We start from the raw sequence: 20884 nt of genomic DNA, 5'->3' as shown, positions 1-20884 counted from the left end.
TAGATGACATCATCAAAGTATAAAACTGTAGAGTCGTGGTTGATTGTGTTTGTGTGCATTTGGATGGTTGTTTGTTTGTGTATCTGTGTGCGTTGTTGTTGTTGTTGTGTCTGGGTCAGCTGATGAGTCCCACAACACAAAGTCAATCTTTACTCTTCTTACATTTTATTATTGTTCTGAAGTCCTATTTCTGCCACACAGACGATAAAGTAAAGCGCATTAAACAAGGCTTCCTGAAAGGATCTTCATGGTCCTGGTCCAAAGCGTCTCAGCTCTCAGCACCACAAACACCCGTCTCTTCTCCTCCCGGCAGGTCCGGAATGTTCCCGGAACTTCACGGCTCCCAGAGGCGTGGTCAAGACGCCGGCTTCCCCGACAAGTACCCCAACAACCTGGACTGCACCTTCATGATCTTCGCCCCCAAGATGTCAGAGATCGTGGTGGAGTTCGACAGCTTCGACATGGAGCCGGACACCACGCCGCCAGCCGGGGGCCCTCTGCCGCTACGACTGGCTAGAGATCTGGGACGGCTTCCCCGCAGGTGAGGAAGGAGGAAAGGAGGAGGAGGGAGGGAGGGAGGGAGGGAAGGAGGAAAGGAGGGAGGGAGGGAAGGAGGGAAGGAGGAAAGGAGGGAGGGAGGGGAGGGAGGGAAGGAGGAAAGGAGGAAAGGAGGGAGACAGGGAGGGAGGGATTCAGTGGGATTCAGTAAAATGGAGCTGAAGAGCTGAAACGGGGGGGGCCTTGTGATTTTTTTAAAGCGAGCTGAGGAGGAAGCTGGCACCAAAGGAAGTGATGACACTAATTGAAAATATTCATGTTTTCTATTGTTTCATTAAATCTCTGAGACGGTTATCGATGTGGGTTTTTGGGGCAACTAGACTTTAATTCATAAGCATTTTATGAAGACGGTTCCTTTAATGTTCGGGAAACACATTTCCAGTGGCCAGAGCCAAAATAAACCGGGTCATGGCGAGCTGTGAGAGAATATAACGGTCGTTTAGCCTCTCTGAGGCACCCTACCAACTCTAGTGTCTCCTAATGGCTGGAGAACATCTCCAAATAGCACCGCATGTCCCAGATGAAGCGCCGCCATCAAACAGAGAAATGCGAGGGAATCGAAGGAGAAACAGCTTCTCTGGGCGGCTGAAGGGTAAGAAGACGGATGATGGGATGCAGATGGGGGGGAGGGGGGGGGGTCGGTACGCGGAGCGGCATAAGCGGGGGGGGAGAGGAGGACGGTGAGAGGCGGAGGAGGACGGGAGATGTAGACAGGAGACACGCGGAGACGTGCGGAGGTGATGGGGAGGAGGAGGGTGGAGAACAAAAGATGGAGGGCTTCCTGTCAGGTGGGACGAAGGCCCGGAGGAGAGAAAGATGTGGGCTGAAGAAGAAGAGGGCGACAATCAAGGGCGACAATCACACAAATATACGTCATACTGTAATTTAAGAAAACAAAAAGATTCAGGGACCACTTCAAAAGGTTTTGGTTTTCAAAATAAAATGTGGATTGTGCAGGTAGTCAGCGTTATAATAGATGATAATAGATGATAGATGATAGATGATAGATAATAGATAATAGATGATAGATGATAGATGATAGATAATAGATGATAGATAATAGATGATAGATAATAGATGATAATAGATGATAGATAATAGATAATAAGCTGTGGATCGATGCTGAGTCGTTGGTTACTGTGTGAGCGTCTGAACCTGCAGCTTTAGACTCACGGTGGACAATGCTCATCTAGAGACGCGTTGTTCTCTCACACGACACATTTTGGAGAGAAAAGGCTCTTTTTCCAGCATCCTGCCCCCCCCCCCCCTCGTTTCCTCGGGGCCGCCGCAGTTGTCTACCTCGGACGCACACAATGCTCGCAGTGTGCCGTCTGCACATCACTGCCAGGGAGGGGACACCAGGGGACACCAGGGGACACCAGGGGACACCAGGGGACACGGGGACTGGCACAGGTAGACACACAGTGACATCCACTTTAAAGCCATGCCAGCATACATAACATGCCAGCTGCCCCCCCCCCCTCTCCCCGTGTGTGTCTGTGCGTGTGTGTGTGTGTGTGTGTGTGTGTGTGTGTGTGTGTGTCATCATGCACTGCTGCTGCTGTTTAGTTTTTCTTCTTTCTAGAGTTCATTCTTCTCTTCAAAAGGATCTTAGTTTTAATCAGACAAACAAACCTCAGACTCATGTTTAAAGTTAATGAGTGTTTTTGGAGATGCAGCCATGTTGCTTGGAGGCCTTTTCCATCTTTTGGAGCTGATTGCTTTGACAGCAGAGCTCCGTTCCCACTACATTTAAGATAAGAGTGGAATACTGTTGTAATTTGTCACAGATTGTCGAGCGCCTGCTTTTAACTGTAACCGATAAACTCACATTACACCAGAATGCTTTTTTTTTGGTTCTTATTTTGGCCTCAAACTGCAGGAAAACGCATTTTCTTGTAACACGTCTGACTTCCTTCCTGCAGGTAGAAAACGCCTCCAGCAAGCGGCCATTAAGACGTGAGGCCGTACACTAGATACCAACTACAGCCCTTCATGGATATTCATCTACTAGCAAGTGTCCCATTTAACAAATACATATAAAACGTTTGAAAGTAAACATCTCCAATAATTTAGTCCTTAATGACGCGGTCCACTGCAGACGGGATTGAGGATGAAGCAGAAGCTTTTCTCTTTAAGGAGGCGGCGTTCTATCTGCCGATCGCCTCGGTTACCAAACGTTAAATCTTTAAATCTTTAACACCTGCCATGATTTCAGGATCCAGTCGACAGGGACGAGGGTCGAGATAACAGGCGCCTCCATCACGAGGGAGGGGGACGGGAGCTCAGCTGCTCATTGTGTTTGTGCAAAGACTCCTAACAACTCAGCGGATTAACAAACCTGACTGCACCTTTTTGGGCGGGGGGGGGGGTGGAAGGGGGGGGGGGGGGGGCAATCACATTTCTTCTGATGAGAGCAGAAAGGGACGGAGGGAATAACAAAATGAAGCTGACGTTCTCCCTGTTTTCTCCTCTCTCCCTTCTGCACTTCTCCTCATTCCCCCCCCCCCCCCCCCCCGCCCCTCCCCCCTTTAGTGGGTCCCCACATCGGCCGGTACTGTGGCCAGACGTCCCCCGGGCCGCGTGGTCTCCTACACCGGCATCCTGTCCATGACCATCACCACCGACAGCGCCATCGCCAAAGAGGGCTTCTCCGCCAACTACACCATCCGGGAGAGGAGCCCCCCCCGGGGCACCAAGACCAGGGTGAGCAGCTGGAGGAGGGAGGGAGGGAGGGAAGGGGGGGTTCATCTCCTGTTTTAATGTCTTTTGCAGTAACCTTTTAGCTGGAATCTCTTTCAGCTACTGGTCTGCGTGTGACCTTTGACCTCGGGCCCCCGTGTTAGAGGGCGAGCAATTAATTACAGCAATGAATTACCCCGTGGGCCGGGCCTCGGTTTCCGATACGTGGAAAAGAAAGCTGATCAATGGTGTCAATCAAACACGAGATGAGAAGAAGCCCCGAGGATCTGATTCTGATCTCAACCAAAGTTTCATCTCGCTCCAAAGGCCGAACTTTTAATTGGGAATGTGATTAAAAAAAAGCCTCGTTCGCTCGACCCACTTTTTACTCCTCGATGAACGAGGCCGGTTCCCCCCCCCCGCCCCCCCCCCAGATGAGACCACCAGATTGAGACCTTCTCATGCTCGGCTACAGACCAGCTCTTTGTTGCATCTATGCGTGTTAAAAAGAGTCCTTTTTCTGCACCGGTCGCCCCCCCGGGGGGAGGAGGGGGGGGTTCGGTTGGCCCTCGCTGTCCCTGCTCTCTTTGTAACCTCGACCCCTGACCCCTGCTGAGGAATGTGAGTGGAGAGGTGAGTTTACCTAAGGTCCCGCGGCGGGTGACAACGGCTCTTTGGGGAGAAATGAACGTAAAAGTCCACATTTCTCTGCTCTAAATTGATAGTTAACGACCTTTAGTTGGACACATTCTCTATTTTCCACGTAAAATGAGAAAGGTCTCATGTGGAGGTGGGAATAAGTGTTTGATAGACAACGTACGCAGCTTTAAAAACCTGCATTTTTCAAAATAGGTCCAATTAAAGGAAGCTATTGTGCTATTTACTGTTGATTCTAAAGAATGATAACAGCATGGTTAACGAGACATTTCCCCAGAGGCTTCGGAGTAATTATCCTAACTTGTTTTTAGAGTTCCTGTCGGGTTGTGTGTGTGTGTGTGTGTGTGTGATATCTGCTGTTGATGCTGAGCGTTAATGACAAATAACGTGCATGTGGTCTATATTTATCTAAAGGGTCGGTGTGTCGGAGAGGAATCGGCCCCCCCGGTCTAAACTCCAGCAGCACGGCCCTTAAACAAAGCTCTGCTTGTTTCAGCTAAAGCGGCGTGCACACGCACACGCACACACACACACACACACACACACTCAATTACCGAGCCGACGGAGATCGGCACATTGAATTAAAGCTTCTCGCCACGCGGAGATCGAATCGTCCTTTGAAGCAAGCTGCTGCGCTCGTTTCCACTCGTTGAGTCAGCAGCTGAAACAGCTCAGCAAGTTTGCTTAAAGTCTGAAGGTCCAGATTGAGACACTCTTTTGAGTGCAGTAAGCACGTCTACACAAAGAGGCAAGAGTTTATTATTGTGATGTTTTCACAATGACTGCAGTCCTTCAGTGATCCTTCTCCCTTGGTCTGTTGGTGATGTCACCGTGTTTGTGTCTGTCTGTAGACCTCGTGTCTCCAGACGGGCCTCCCACACACACAAATACTCACGTTTCCGTTGGTGCCCCCCCCCCCTCCCTCTTCCTCCCCCGGACCCCCCTGCTGCTACCGAGTGGACGCGGAGACTCTGTCTCCTGAAGCAGATCGGTTCCTTTTGGTTTGAGAGTGAAGTAAATACAAAGCGTTTGAGTTGGAGCTGAAATGTGCGTTTGTGTTTATTTGCGTGTGTTCGCGCAAATAAACACAATTATTCATCAATTCACAGGAAATCAATGCACAACTATTTGGATAATTGGAAAACCCTTCAAAAGGAGACATGAAACATTCTCTGATGTCACTTTGTAGCTTTTGGACCGTTGCCTTCAGCTACTTTAAAAAATGTCTTTTCTTCCACCAAACTAACATTAATGTATTTTTGTGTTCAACCCATCGTGACCCAACTGCCCTTTGCATTAGCAAAGTGAAATGACCAAACTGGATGATTGACCTTGGTGGTCTGTGCGTGTGCAGACTTTGCGTGCACGGAGCCACTGGGGATGGAGTCGGGGGAGATCTCCTCGGAGCGGATCAGCGCCTCGTCCCAGTACAACTCCAACTGGTCCCCCGAGCGCTCGCGCCTCAACTACCAGGAGAACGGCTGGACGCCGTCGGACGACACCGTCAGGGAGTGGATACAGGTGGGTGGCGTTTGCTCTTCCTCCTCCTCCTCCTCCTCCTCCGTGGAGGATTCTGGGAGTTCTCGTTGTGGAGTCTGATCTGGAAGTTGGCGTCTCCTCGGTTTGAACTCACATCTGGTCTGAATATTGTTCACTCATTCGGGATGCGTCAGTAGGGGGGAGGGGGGGTGGTGGGGGGGGTAAAATAAGCCGACATGCATTATTTATTCAAAGCACAGTCGACATCGCTCGCCTTTGTTGTGAAATCTGGAGTGAAGCTGGAAACAGAGCAGACGGGATGAGGTGTGATGAATCCTGTCATCCACCATCGCCCCGGCAACCAGGTGTATTTTACTGTCTTTATACCTCCTGTTTCTTGGTTCCCTGAATTACGTGCATATAGATCTTGTGCAACATCTCCAAATTCCTGCTCATCCTCATTCCGAGTGTGCAGCAATGCTGAGAAGCCTCAAAACGTTTTTTTTTGCGGTGTTGTGGTTGCATTGCGGTAGAACTTTTCATATGATGCCACAAAGTCCTTCAGTACACAGCAAGCATGTGCATTTCCTAATATGGTAATCTAACCCTGGGGGAGACGGATGGACCTGTGAGGTCCGGCCCGAGTCCAGGACTGTCCCATTGTCCAGGACAGGAACTCATAGAGGAAGACTCACAATGGCCCTCGCAGTAAGAACACAGCCTCACTTCCTCCCTGTGGGGCTTAAAGCAGGAAGTAGACAGGAAGTCGGCATCGCCGCTCCATCATCAGCAGTAGCTCTCTATTGTCTGTCTGGGGACTTCTTTTAGCTACCGAGCCCTCTGGGACGTCCTGATATGACAAAGGTCGCTGGGTTTATACATGGAGAGAACCTTCAAATATGAAGCTTTGATTGGATTTACCATCATTTGACTTCTTTACTGAAAGAAGTAAATAACAGATGTCATGTTTAATGGACAGATTCTTAATGATATGAACTTAAAATGATAAATAACAGAATTTCATGGAGATATAGAAGCTTTTACATTTGGTTCATTTAGCAGAATTCCTGCCATTATGTGGGGCTGAAAGTAAACATTTCTATTTTGGTTTGATCCCATCACGCTTTAGTTAAGACATGTTCTGGTCCCTTTGTGTAGCAACATTGTACTATCCAAATTTCCAAAAGATCCTCATTTTTCATTTTTTCGCTCCTGGAGCAGCCGACCGCGCCCCCCGCCACGGTGATTTGTAGCCTCAGAACCGGTGCTGCCCCCCCCCCCCCCCTTCCTTTCCTTCTGTGAGGCATTTGAGTTATGACTGGTGTTTTTTTCCCTCTTATTTGATTAAGTGTGGTGCGGCACAGCGGGGTTCGCCTCTCGGCTTCCCATTCATCTCCAAGAGAAGAAAAATTATGACTTTGTTAATTCTTGCAGATGCCCTCCTCTTCCACTGCAAACAACTCTATTATTCATTCAAAGGCATTTATATTTTATTGATACTATTTTAGGGCTGCTACTCATGATGTTTGTCATCATGATGCTCCCCGCTGGCAGCTCCGGATGGCAGAGAGATCATTTAGCTTCTAACTTCGGAATATCTATAATCCCGTTACGCGCTGCAGTGAATCGTTTCAGGCATAAAGCGGAAAGACTTTGAATCATCAAACGATGGGAATGGACTGTGGTCCTCAGGTTTTTAAAGGCTGAATCACAGAAATGTGAAGGAACGTCCTCATCTCACCAGACTGGACCAGCTGGTGTCTTATGCTCCATCCATCGTGTAGTAGAAGGTTGGACAGGAAGATGAACATGGAAGTATTTCATTTATTTTTGGTGCTGATGTTGGCGGCCCCCCCGAGGACCAAAGCGCCACCAGCGTCCCTCACTTGACCTTCAGACGCAGTTCAGCGTTCCAACGCTAACGCTGGGAGAGTGACACCAAACGCACACTCGTTTGAAGCGCCGTGACCCCCAAGCGGCCCCTGGGTGCATCTTCGCATGTGACTTCATGGGGAGCCGTGACGTAAGCCCAGGAAAGGCTTCCTTCCCCTCCCGCCTCCAGGTATTTATAGACGCCGTCTGTCTCCGGGGGCCGGTGCGAGCCCACCAGGAGGAGCTCAGCGGCGGGCATCTGGAGAACACATTTGGCCCTCGTGTGAGCGGGTTTGTTGTTGTAGCCGGAGAAAGAGGGGACGGGGGACGGGGGGGGACAAAAGATCCCCTGGGGAGCATTAAGGGGTCTGGTTATGCCCATCTAAAGTTCTGGAGGAAGCCCTCGGATGACTTCCGGAGACAGGAAACGTCAACGACACAAATCAGGCTTTGGGCGAAAGCATCGAGTTAAAGATCTTACGCAATGAGCGATACGAGTGATGAAAGGAGCGCCGCGTCGTTCGTCAAAGAAGCCCCCAGAAGCCGATCCAATTAGTCTGGGTTGCACCCCGGATCGGAACCTGGAGGCCGCCAAAAGGAAGCATTTCAGAAATGAGAACAAAATGACTTTTAATTTTTCATCGACGCCAAAGCGTCACGCGGAAAGTTTCTACCGAGGCTTCGTGGGCCGCGGAGCTTCTGAGAGTCGCTCAGCAATCACACCACCAGGAAGAAGCAGAAGGTCTGAGCTCTTTAATTAGTGCGTCTTCACTGGTGAAGAGACGGGTTCTCTCATTAGTTTGTTGTATTTCTCTTTTGGAAAAGCAGCAAAAAGTCGGAACAAAGAAGGCCCCCTTTCCTCACAGAAGGGGTCTTTTACAGTTTTCGAGGTGTGAAAGTCATTTAAAATATTTTTTGATAGCGTTAATGTTAAAGCATTTAAATAATGAGGTTGACGTCTGATTGGTGAGGGGAAAGTAAATGAGCTTTGAACACGGTGACAAATGTAATATAGAATATACAATCCTATAAACACACAAAAGCCGTGTTGTTTCCTGAGTATTTTCTATATTGAGCGTATCAAAGCGTACCGGAGCATTTTAAAATGGACTAATTGGGGCTCGTGCTTTGAGTATCACCGAAGGCAGACTCCTGTTTTGGCAGGAAGCGGCAATATTTATATATATATATGTTTTTTGTTCAATCTCATTTCGCCACACTTGACTGAGTTATGGCCGTCCTGCAGCTTATCTCCTTTGTTAAAACACTCTAAATGCGCCATGAATGTGGACACGGCGTTGAGCAGAAGACGGAAGAGCAATTCACTTCATTTTAAAAGTCTGCAGAACGCTTGAGGAAACACGCGACCTGGTTCACTGTCACTTCCTGTTTGCACACCTTCAGACGTTCACTCTGACTCTTGAAGGTTGTCTGTGTGCTTTCAAACTCATTCTGTGAGTAGATGTTTAGGGGGAACGTTGCTTTTTAAGGAGAGCTGTGGTCACAATGTTTTAATCTAGAAAGCAGAAATGTCGACCCAGATCAAACTGGGGCTTCACACTACGATTTAAAGCTCAAATGTTTTCATCATGTCACGACACAACTCTACACGGCGTGTTATCCGTAGAACAGAGAGAAGTTAAATAAAAGCCTCCGGTCCCGTCCCCCGAGTACAGTATCGCAGCGGCAGCATCTCCACGGTAATATAATTACACGCCATCCCACGTACTGGAGCCATGTGTATTTTTAGGATGCAAACTGATGATTTACGAAAGCCAGCAGACAGTCGGAATGGAGTCAAACAGGTTGATTATTACACAGTTATGAAAGGAACTTATTCGATAACTGCACATGGAGCCTTCTGATTCTCCCTGTTATCACGGCTCTCTTTGATGATAACTATCTTTTCATTCATCTTTTTTACATTATCTGTAAATGTATTTTTTTTTTCTGGACGCTTCTTCTGCTGCAGTGAGATAAAAATACCGTCCGAACAAGCCGTGTTTTATCTGTTATTCAGCCCTAAGATCACAATTTCACGAGGAAGCCTGGTGAATTATAGCCACGAGATGAGATGCCGTCACTGTAATTCCGCTTGCATTTACTTATCCGAGGAGCGGCTCTGAACTGCTGGGGGAACGAATGCTTAAACACTTTTATTCAATCTAAAAAAGTTCCACTTCGGTGCTCCTTTCTGCAAATTCTTCAAATTCAGAAAAAGGTTGTCTGGTTGTTTAAACTCAATCAGACAGAGCACAGACTACCACAAGAGAGATGTTTAACTGTTTCAAGCAGTTAATCACATTGTCTGAGTAGAAAACAGTAAGTTACCAGCGAGGCTTCATTCTAAAACGACTTACCAACAAAGTAGTATCTAAGATGATGATTCTTTGTGGAATACATGTTTGTGTTGTTAACAGAGTGAATACAGAACCACTGATTAAACCTGATGCTTTTTAACCGTGGACATTTTGGAAAACCTCTACTTATTCCCTGTGGTCGGATGTTTGTCAGCACAGACATCTGGAATTAGCTTAGCTCAGAACCTGGAAAATGGCCACTGAGCTCTGTCAGAAAGCAGAACCACAAGCGGAATATTTCTTAGTGGCTGTGTATCATCTGCTTTTGCTCAGGAGAAATAAATACTTATTCTTATCAGCGCGTTGCAGTGAAACACACAGCGTGTAGCTGTTGACGGAGCCAAGCTAGCACTCTACACCCTGTTTGCGGCCCTTTCGCTAAGCTAAGCTAAGCTAAGCTAGCGATGTGGCTACTCTCTCCAAATCTTTGGTTGGTCTGAAACAACCTCTTTACCCCAACCCACAAACACGCAAACAGACGCACACACTAGTCATCAGCGCCGTGGGGGGGGGGGGGGGGGGGGGGGGGGAGCGTGAAACCGATCGCACGCGCTCAAAGCCCGGCTCATTCACCACATGACCTCGATCGCTGGGCCAAGACGCTCTCGTTGGTTGTTGGTAAAAGGTCGATCACCTCGTCTCAGTTGCTCTTTCTAACGCTAGCTGTGTTTTTGGATGTTCTGATTAAGGAGAGTGCTCATCACACTGACAGTTGGGCAGTGGAGGCGTGATGCTCCTTCAACGGTCTTCTTCTCCTGTGGGGGGGGCTGTGAGTCGGCTTTAATGGTTCCACCTTCTTCTTAGGGGGGGGGGGGTTGGAGGCATAATTAATGACCTTTTGTTCAACACTCATTTAATATTTAGTTTGTAACGTCAAAGAAGAACTCAACAATTTCTCCTCTTTTTGTTTACTGGGTCCGAATGGAGCTACAACCATTTAGACATAACTTAAGATTTATATTTTATATTTTATCCATCGTTACTACTTTTCCTGCAGTCTCAAACGTAATGCGTTGTGTTCTCGCATATATGAACCAGATGACCTCGATTGCCTTTTAGCCCAGTCTGCATCTGCCCATTGACCCGCGTCTCGTCCCTTCGTGGTCTCCAGGTGGATTTGGGATTCCTCCGGTTCGTCACAGCCATCGGGACGCAGGGCGCCATCTCCAAGGAGACCAAGAAGCAGTACTTCGTCCGCTCGTACAAAGTGGACCTGAGCTCCAACGGAGAGGACTGGATCACGGTGAAGGAGGGCTCCAAGCAGAAGGTAGCGACCATTCCGTCTCCGTAGTAAAATACACAGCCCCTTCTTTAGTTAGTAATAGTAGTACTTACACTACAGCAGCAGTAACAAGTAACAGGGGCAGTAACTGTAGTTTTCGTCGCTCTCCTCAGATCTTCCAGGGGAACCTCAACCCGACGGAGGAGGCGCGTTGTCTTCTCCCCAAACCGACTCTGGCTCGCTACATCCGCGTCCGACCCATGTCCTGGGAGCAAGGCATCTGCATGCGCTTTGAGGTCTACGGCTGCAGGACGTCAGGTACAGAGGGACACCTGCGTGTACGAGGCCACGCCCACAGCTTGATCTCCCCATGCATCCATGCATCTTATTCAATTACTCAGGAGAGGAATATCTGATGATTGCCCCCCCCCCCCCTTCGTCTCCACGTGCATCATTGAACTTTAATGTCATCTAAATATTTTCTATCCAACACGCCAGTGCTCACACACTGGTTTTCTTTATTCTTTCATAATAAATCTATATTATTTAATGTAACTTTCAAGTTTGAACATGAAGTGCAAAGTATTTGTTTCTGTCTGAACATTTGATACAACGTTACAAAGACAAACAGCCTTTTACAGACAAGCCTGCGTTCTTTGTACAAACACGACATGTTTTCTTCCCGGATGGAAAGACCAAGCAATGTTCACACCTCCTGTAAAAACCAAATGAGCGACAGTTTAAACGACTCCTTGACGGGTTTTATCCGTTCCTTTCGGGCCGCACTCCCCCCCCCCGTTTAAAAGCGTTTTCTCACCCCTGAGCATCGTGAATCAAAGCAACATCTTTTTGGCTGCGGGACGAGAAACTCCTGCTGCTCTCTGTTGATTTAAAATAAAGCGGCGAGCGCAAACTCCCACGGAAAGGACGCCGTTATTCATTGGCGAGGAGCGAAGGGACATCATTACTCACCCCCCCGATGTTACATAAAGCTCGGTCCTCGATGTGCTACGAGCGGCTCTCTGTGGGAGAGCTCTCACAGCGGAGACACTAGACCCCCACTCACAGGAGAGCAGGCCGCAAAGGTGTGTGTGTGTGTGTGTGTGTGTGTGTGTGTGTGTGTGTGTGTGTGTGTGTGTGTGTGTGTGTGAGTGTGTGTGTAAGTACGCAACATGAAACTGTCATTCAATCCCAAAAGTCCACTTTGACGTCATTTTAATCCAATTTCTGTGTTTAATCCTAAACCAAATCATGCAATTTAAAGAAGTAACAACATACAGGAAGGAACAGCTCCCTGTTGCTCATTAAACCCATTATTTCCATGAGCACAGACACACACAGGAACGCACACAACACCGAGCGGCTGTAAAATCCACATAGTGGAGGAGTTTAGGTCCTCGGGAGCCGTCGTTAATCCGCTGATAAAAACTCCAAATGTCTCGCTGAGACCGACTGTTTGAGTCCGGATATTAGATCGGGTCCGTTAATTGGTTTAACTTGGCTCGCTATGTCCGGACCATTGTTTCCACATATTTGGAGTTTAATCGAGTTTTCTCATTCAGAGAAACCAGACGGTTATCCAGCAAATATCCAACTTTATTTGCTTATACTTGAACAGCAGAGCGGCTCGTAGTTTACATCCAACCGGGAAGCCGTGGTTCCGACGTTGGTTGTGGTACTGTTTCTTATCCCCCCCCCCCTCTCTCTCTGCAGACTACCCCTGCTCGGGGATGCTGGGCATGGTGTCCGGTCAGATCTCGGATGCTCAGATCGGCGCCTCGTCCTACGCCGACCGGGGCTGGGTGGCGGAAAACGCCCGCTTGCTGACGGGCAGGTCGGGCTGGACCGGCCAGCAGACCAAGCAGCCCTTCAGGAACGAGTGGCTGCAGGTGGGCCGGGCCGCTGACCTTTGACCTGTTTCAGGAGTGACGCTCCTTGCTGTTTTTAACTGACGGATCCGGCGTGACGAACACTTCATCAATAAGTCTTTTTTTTCTCCTGGCAGGTGGATCTGGGCCAGGACAAGATGGTGAGCGGCGTGGTGATCCAGGGGGGGAAACACCGCGACAGGAACGTCTTCATGAAGAGGTTCAAGGTGGGACACAGCCTGGACGGAGACGAGTGGACCGTCATCAAGGAGGACAACACCACCAAGCCCAAGGTTGGTTCTGCACACAGAAACCACACTGAATTATCCCGATGAATGGCATTTATTCCCCCAAATCTCTGCCCCCCCAATAATCCAGATGAATTATTCACACCTTGCATGCTTCACTGGCCCCACGCTTCCCCTCAGGGGGGGTTGTTGGAGGTTGTTGGGGGTTGTAGAAAAGCAACCACTGCGGGCTAGAAGTGTCCATTCATCTGCGCTACGTGTTCACGTGGAAGAAAATGTGGGAAATAGAAATGAATAAAGGTGACGTGAAATTCATGAATAATTGGAGGGTTATTCAGCTACAAATGATGATGTTTGTATAATTTAAGGCTGAATAAACAGAGGTCCTCCTCCTTAAATTATACAAACATCATCGCTCCTCCGTCCCCTCGCTGATCTTCTCAGCTCCTCAGAAGACGAGTCTGGAAGCCTCGGCGAGGCCCGAAGTGGATACGAGTGTTTGGCTGGCGCGTAGACGGACAGCATATGCCGCTCTGTAAACATGAGGGGACGGCCGGCTGCTGGTCCTAGAGGCAGGAAGCTGATAGCGTGTTCAGAAAAAAACACACATGACCTGAATCCAGGATCCCGTGTGTCCTCAATGACCACTAAGACTCCAGAAAAGACAGCATAGTAGCATTATTATTAAAATCATATTACAAAGAACACCGAGCTTCACTGTGAACATTCAGTGATCGATGTTTGTGACAATTAACAGAATTAAAGAGAAATCTGTCCGTCAGAGTTAGCATGGAGGTTTGAATACTAAAACCTACGAACCAGAACACATGCATCAAACCCCCCGACCCACAATGCCCCTCTGCAGTAGTAAGGCGGGAGAAGAGCCTTTTGGGTGTTTGGTGTCCCCCCCCCTGGATCCCGGTGTGAAGGAAACCATTTTCATCTGTGCTGCTTCCACGTTGGACTGACACTGAGTGTCTGACTCTGGTTCTGATTTCCTGCCTTTTGTCTTTGTTGTGTGTGTGTGTGCGTGTGTGTGTGTGTGTGTGTGTGTGTGTCTGTGTGTGACTGATCAGAAGCAGACTTGATCAGAACAGAGTGGTGTTTGTTCGGTTCTTGGGTGGATGGGTTTTAACTGTGCTGCACAGTTTCAACAGGTCTTGGATTCAACAATTTATCATTCACCTGTTGAGAGGAAACCACGAAGCTGACCTCAGTGTCCTCGATGTGTGGCGTCTGGTGAACGCCGGCCACGTCCTGACGTCCGTGTCTTCTGCCTCAGATATTCCTCGGGAACCAGAACCACGACACCCCGGAGCTGAGGGCGCTGGGCCCCCTCCTGACCCGCTTCGTCAGGATCTACCCGGAGAGGGCCACCAACGAGGGCCTGGGCCTCCGCCTGGAGCTGCTGGGCTGCGAACTGGACGGTGAGTTCATGGGTTCAGGCCCCGCCCTCAAGCATCACCTGCATAATGAACTTCATGCTGCATCGAGAAGAAGACTAGAAACTAGAGATTGAAACCTCGTGTTCACAATGTCTCCTGAGGGAATAAACCATCAGAGAAGTAGAGTCTAAATAGACTTCTATGTGACCAGTGGAGTCGCCCCCTGCTGGTCACTACGGACGAGGCCGCTTCAAGAAACTTTCTATTGGCTTCACTTTTCAGACCCCAGCGATTCTTCCCCATGAATAATTAGACTGAAGCAAAGCGAGGACAGACAGGACCAAGTGACTGTGGAGAACGTACCCGTCGTCCCTCGAGCCGACACAACGATATTAAAGCACAACACTCCCGTGGTTTCTGGGTCAGATTCCACAAAGTCAGCTGAGTTACATTCGACGAGTAAATATTGATCTTCATCATCACAATAACGAATTGGGTTTAGGACAAAAAGGTACTCGATGCCTCAGAGTTGATTCACTTTTGTAGTGAAGCCCATTGACGCTAGAAGCAGAGAAGCTGCTCCAGCTGTGGAACGACTGGTGTGCAACGTCCTTCAGGCTCAAGTAGCCACAAGAGGAGCTTTAAACATCAGGCACCAGAAGAGAAACTACCAGTGTGAATGTTTGTGGCCTCAGTTATTACACAGTGAACGGCCTTCTCCTCGGGATGAGAGAGAGAGAGAGAGAACATGAAGGGCTGACGCGTGCCATGCAGGCTACTATCTCTGCTGCAGCTGTGGTCAAACATGGATGCTGTGTTCTAGTGAGAGAGAGAGAGAGAGAGAGGGAGAGAGAGAGCTCGGCCTCCTGCAGTAGGTGAGGGAGGAACAGATGAAGGGGGGGGGGGGAGTATCCGGTTGCTCTGCAGGAGGAACGATAAAGATCAGCCAGATCCGAGAGGAGGGAAGAGAGGAGGGTGGAAAGAGAGAGGAGAAATGGAGACACATCTCGAGGGCTGAGATTCTTTATAATTAACTTCTTATGAAGAAGTCCTGTAAAACAACTCGATATCTAGATTGTGGGTCTCTAAAATAAAACAGAACAGAGGAGCAGCCATTTGAAGCGTCTCTGTCAGATCTCGATGATCAGAGCCTCCCTTCAAAAAACGACCACATCACACACGACGTGTGCAGAAGGCTTCACACACCCACAAATATGCACATTATGTACAATTACCTAAATCACAGCCCCTCTTCATTAATGCACGTCATGGTAGAGCTTTGTGCTCCTATCCGCCAAACGAGCTCATTTCTTTACATCATCGAAATGAAGTTGAAATGGACCGGAGCTGGAAGGACAGAAAGCGACAAGCCGGCGTCACGTCAGCGGTTTGATCGGGTTTCTCTTTGGCTTCCTGCTTTCCGTTAATTCATCGCCTCACATCCCCGGCGCCGTGAGAGCGAACCTCACAAAGCCTAATTACATGGCGCCATCTGGGCCTCCCGCCGATGATCATTCAAGCTCAATTCTCTTCCTTTTCAATCAATTAAAGGGGCTTCTGACATCATCATCACTTCGGCCCTTGAGTGGCGGCTCTTCTGCATATTTGAGTTTGTCTCACGGAGCATCGTAGCGGTCTCTCTCTTGAGTAACTGTGGTGTATAACTGTATAGTTTCAGTAACCCTTTGTTCATTAGGCTCAACAAATGTATGTTTTTTTTAATTTTTTGTCCACGTCAGCAACAAAGCGGTCAGCTTTTCGCTGACTGGCCATCAGAAACTAGTCCCCCCTCCAGCGGGGGGACTAGTTTCACATCGCGGCTCCTCTTCTGGAAAGAGAAGTTGGGTTCATCAGCTTCTAAATGAAAAAGTGGCTGAGCAGTGAAAACCAGCTCGTTACATCACAGTGAACCTGGTTCTTGGTTCTTAAAACACGCCGTTCCAGCTTCTCAAGTGGATTTCTCCTTCCAGACATCACCACCACGGCTCCTCCCACCACGGCCGTCGCCTCCACGCTTCCCATGACCACGTTCGGGGCGACCACCACGGCGCCGACCACCGTCCCCGGGACGACGGCCTCGGGCTGCGAGGAGGGACAGAGGGACTGCGGCGGCGAGACCGAGGCCCCCGACGACTACGACGCGCCGACGGGTTTGTGATTTTAAAGCAATCATTATAATAAAGTGATTTATTACACCAATGACACACGATGATCTCTGCAATAGAAACGATGAATTATTACAATATTTGACCTTTTAGGTGATTCTAAAATACAATGTTGTAATAGTGCATCATGGGTAATTATACAAATTATAAGTAAATCCGTTTACTTTCATGTGATGAACCCCCTTATAATATTTTTTCTGTTTAACTTTCAAAGTCAAACAGCCAATGTTTAAAACTCTCTTTCATCTTTCCTTCAATATCAAATGTGAGCAAATCTCTGAAAAATATTCGTCTCCTGATAAAAAACAACAGTTCCGACATAAAAGGCAGAATATCGCTTTCTTCTAGTATGAGTTTGTGTGTTGGCATCTGTGTGGGCGGGGCCAAACCCGCTGACCTCTGACCCCGCCCTCACTCTCCCATCTGTTTACAGCAGGAGGCGCCACAGAGGGCGACCCCATCATGGACTCCATACCAGGTGAGAACCTGCGCCCTCAATCTGCCTCCTTCGCTCCTACTGAGCCTTTGTCTTCTTCATCTGTCCCTCTTCTTCATCTGTCCCCCTTTCTTCTTCATCTGTCCCTCTTCTTCATCTGTCCCCCTTTCTTCTTCATCTGTCCCCCTTTCTTCTTCATCTGTCCCTCTTCTTCATCTGTCCCCCTTTCTTCTTCATCTGTCCCTCTTCTTCATCTGTCCCCCTTTCTTCTTCATCTGTCCCCCTTTCTTCTTCATCTGTCCCTCTTCTTCATCTGTCCCCCTTTCTTCTTCATCTGTCCCTCTTCTTCATCTGTCCCCCTTTCTTCTTCATCTGTCCCCCTTTCTTCTTCATCTGTCCCTCTTCTTCATCTGTCCCCCTTTCTTCTTCATCTGTCCCTCTTCTTCATCTGTCCCCCTTTCTTCTTCATCTGTCCCCCTTTCTTCTTCATCTATCCCTCTTCTTCATCTGTCCCCCTTTCTTCTTCATCTGTCCCCCTTTCTTCTTCATCTGTCCCTCTTCTTCATCTGTCCCCCTTTCTTCTTCATCTGTCCCCCTTTCTTCTTCATCTGTCCCTCTTCTTCATCTGTCCCCCTTTCTTCTTCATCTGTCCCTCTTCTTCATCTGTCCCTCTTCTTCATCTGTCCCCCTTTCTTCTTCATCTGTCCCTCTTCTTCATCTGTCCCCCTTTCTTCTTCATCTGTCCCTCTTCTTCATCTGTCCCTCTTCTTCATCTGTCCCCCTTTCTTCTTCATCTGTCCCTCTTCTTCATCTGTCCCCCTTTCTTCTTCATCTGTCCCCCTTTCTTCTTCATCTGTCCCTCTTCTTCATCTGTCCCCCTTTCTTCTTCATCTGTCCCTCTTCTTCATCTGTCCCTCTTCTTCATCTGTCCCCCTTTCTTCTTCATCTGTCCCTCTTCTTCATCTGTCCCTCTTCTTCATCTGTCCCCCTTTCTTCTTCATCTGTCCCCCTTTCTTCTTCATCTGTCCCCCTTTCTTCTTCATCGGTCCCTCTTCTTCATCTGTCCCTCTTCTTCATCTGTCCCCCTTTCTTCTTCATGTGTCCCCCTTTCTTCTTCATCGGTCCCTCTTCTTCATCTGTCCCCCTTTCTTCTTCATCTGTCCCTCTTCTTCATCTGTCCCCCTTTCTTCTTCATCTGTCCCTCTTCTTCATCTGTCCCTCTTCTTCATCTGTCCCCCTTTCTTCTTCATCTGTCCCTCTTCTTCATCTGTCCCTCTTCTTCATCTGTCCCCCTTTCTTCTTCATCTGTCCCCCTTTCTTCTTCATCTGTCCCCCTTTCTTCTTCATCGGTCCCTCTTCTTCATCTGTCCCTCTTCTTCATCTGTCCCCCTTTCTTCTTCATGTGTCCCCCTTTCTTCTTCATCGGTCCCTCTTCTTCATCTGTCCCCCTTTCTTCTTCATCTGTCCCTCTTCTTCATCTGTCCCCCTTTCTTCTTCATCTGTCCCCCTTTCTTCTTCATCTGTCCCCCTTTCTTCTTCATCGGTCCCTCTTCTTCATCTGTCCCTCTTCTTCATCTGTCCCCCTTTCTTCTTCATGTGTCCCCCTTTCTTCTTCATCTGTCCCCCTTTCTTCTTCATCTGTCCCCCTTTCTTCTTCATCTGTCCCCCTTTCTTCTTCATCTGTCCCCCTTTCTTCTTCATCTGTCCCTCTTCTTCATCTGTCCCCCTTTCTTCTTCATCTGTCCCCCTTTCTTCTTCATCTGTCCCTCTTCTTCATCTGTCCCCCTTTCTTCTTCATCTGTCCCCCTTTCTTCTTCATCTGTCCCCCTTTCTTCTTCATCTGTCCCCCTTTCTTCTTCATCTGTCCCTCTTTCTTCTTCATCTATCCCTCTTCTTCATCGGTCCCTCTTCTTCATCTGTCCCTCTTCTTCATCTGTCCCCCTTTCTTCTTCATCTATCCCTCTTCTTCATCTGTCCCCCTTTCTTCTTCATCTATCCCTCTTCTTCATCTGTCCCCCTTTCTTCTTCATCTGTCCCTCTTCTTCATCTGTCCCCCTTTCTTCTTCATCGGTCCCTCTTCTTCATCTGTCCCTCTTCTTCATCTGTCCCCCTTTCTTCTTCATCTGTCCCTCTTCTTCATTTGTCCCTCTTCTTCATCTGTCCCCCTTTCTTCTTCATCTGTCCCTCTTCTTCATCTGTCCCCCTTTCTTCTTCATCTGTCCCCCTTTCTTCTTCATCTGTCCCCCTTTCTTCTTCATCTATCCCTCTTCTTCATCTGTCCCCCTTTCTTCTTCATCTGTCCCCCTTTCTTCTTCATCTGTCCCCCTTTCTTCTTCATCTGTCCCTCTTCTTCATTTGTCCCTCTTCTTCATCTGTCCCCCTTTCTTCTTCATCTGTCCCTCTTCTTCATCTGTCCCCCTTTCTTCTTCATCTGTCCCCCTTTCTTCTTCATCTGTCCCTCTTCTTCATCTGTCCCCCTTTCTTCTTCATCTATCCCTCTTCTTCATCTGTCCCCCTTTCTTCTTCATCTGTCCCCCTTTCTTCTTCATCTGTCCCCCTTTCTTCTTCATCTGTCCCCCTTTCTTCTTCATCTGTCCCTCTTCTTCATCTGTCCCTCTTTCTTCTTCATCTATCCCTCTTCTTCATCGGTCCCTCTTCTTCATCTGTCCCCCTTTCTTCTTCATCTATCCCTCTTCTTCATCTGTCCCCCTTTCTTCTTCATCTATCCCTCTTCTTCATCTGTCCCCCTTTCTTCTTCATCTGTCCCTCTTCTTCATCTGTCCCCCTTTCTTCTTCATCGGTCCCTCTTCTTCATCTGTCCCTCTTCTTCATCTGTCCCCCTTTCTTCTTCATCTGTCCCTCTTCTTCATTTGTCCCTCTTCTTCATCTGTCCCCCTTTCTTCTTCATCTGTCCCTCTTCTTCATCTGTCCCCCTTTCTTCTTCATCTGTCCCCCTTTCTTCTTCATCTGTCCCCCTTTCTTCTTCATCTGTCCCCCTTTCTTCTTCATCTGTCCCTCTTTCTTCTTCATCTATCCCTCTTCTTCATCTGTCCCTCTTTCTTCTTCATCTATCCCTCTTCTTCATCGGTCCCTCTTCTTCATCTGTCCCTCTTCTTCATCTGTCCCCCTTTCTTCTTCATCTATCCCTCTTCTTCATCTGTCCCCCTTTCTTCTTCATCTATCCCTCTTCTTCATCTGTCCCCCTTTCTTCTTCATCTGTCCCTCTTCTTCATCTGTCCCCCTTTCTTCTTCATCGGTCCCTCTTCTTCATCTGTCCCTCTTCTTCATCTGTCCCCCTTTCTTCTTCATCTGTCCCTCTTCTTCATTTGTCCCTCTTCTTCATCTGTCCCCCTTTCTTCTTCATCTGTCCCTCTTCTTCATCTGTCCCCCTTTCTTCTTCATCTGTCCCCCTTTCTTCTTCATCTGTCCCCCTTTCTTCTTCATCTGTCCCCCTTTCTTCTTCATCTGTCCCTCTTCTTCATCTGTCCCCCTTTCTTCTTCATCTATCCCTCTTCTTCATCTGTCCCCCTTTCTTCTTCATCTGTCCCCCTTTCTTCTTCATCTGTCCCCCTTTCTTCTTCATCTGTCCCTCTTCTTCATCTGTCCCTCTTTCTTCTTCATCTATCCCTCTTCTTCATCGGTCCCTCTTCTTCATCTGTCCCTCTTCTTCATCTGTCCCCCTTTCTTCTTCATCTATCCCTCTTCTTCATCTGTCCCCCTTTCTTCTTCATCTATCCCTCTTCTTCATCTGTCCCCCTTTCTTCTTCATCTGTCCCTCTTCTTCATCTGTCCCCCTTTCTTCTTCATCGGTCCCTCTTCTTCATCTGTCCCCCTTTCTTCTTCATCTGTCCCTCTTCTTCATTTGTCCCTCTTCTTCATCTGTCCCCCTTTCTTCTTCATCTGTCCCTCTTCTTCATCTGTCCCCCTTTCTTCTTCATCTGTCCCCCTTTCT

General features: G+C 48.4%; 1 pseudogene; it reads left to right on the top strand.

The window, feature by feature from the left end:
- The window catches only part of LOC119204395 (neuropilin-1a-like), a 39809-nt pseudogene that overhangs the window by 14862 nt on the left and 4063 nt on the right, over positions 1 to 20884 (top strand).

The sequence above is a fragment of the Pungitius pungitius genome, chromosome 15 (genome assembly GCF_949316345.1).
Source record: "Pungitius pungitius chromosome 15, fPunPun2.1, whole genome shotgun sequence".
NCBI lineage: Eukaryota > Metazoa > Chordata > Actinopteri > Perciformes > Gasterosteidae > Pungitius > Pungitius pungitius.
The sequence above is the reverse complement of the archived record's forward strand: the minus strand, read 5'-3'. Positions and strand labels throughout refer to the sequence as shown.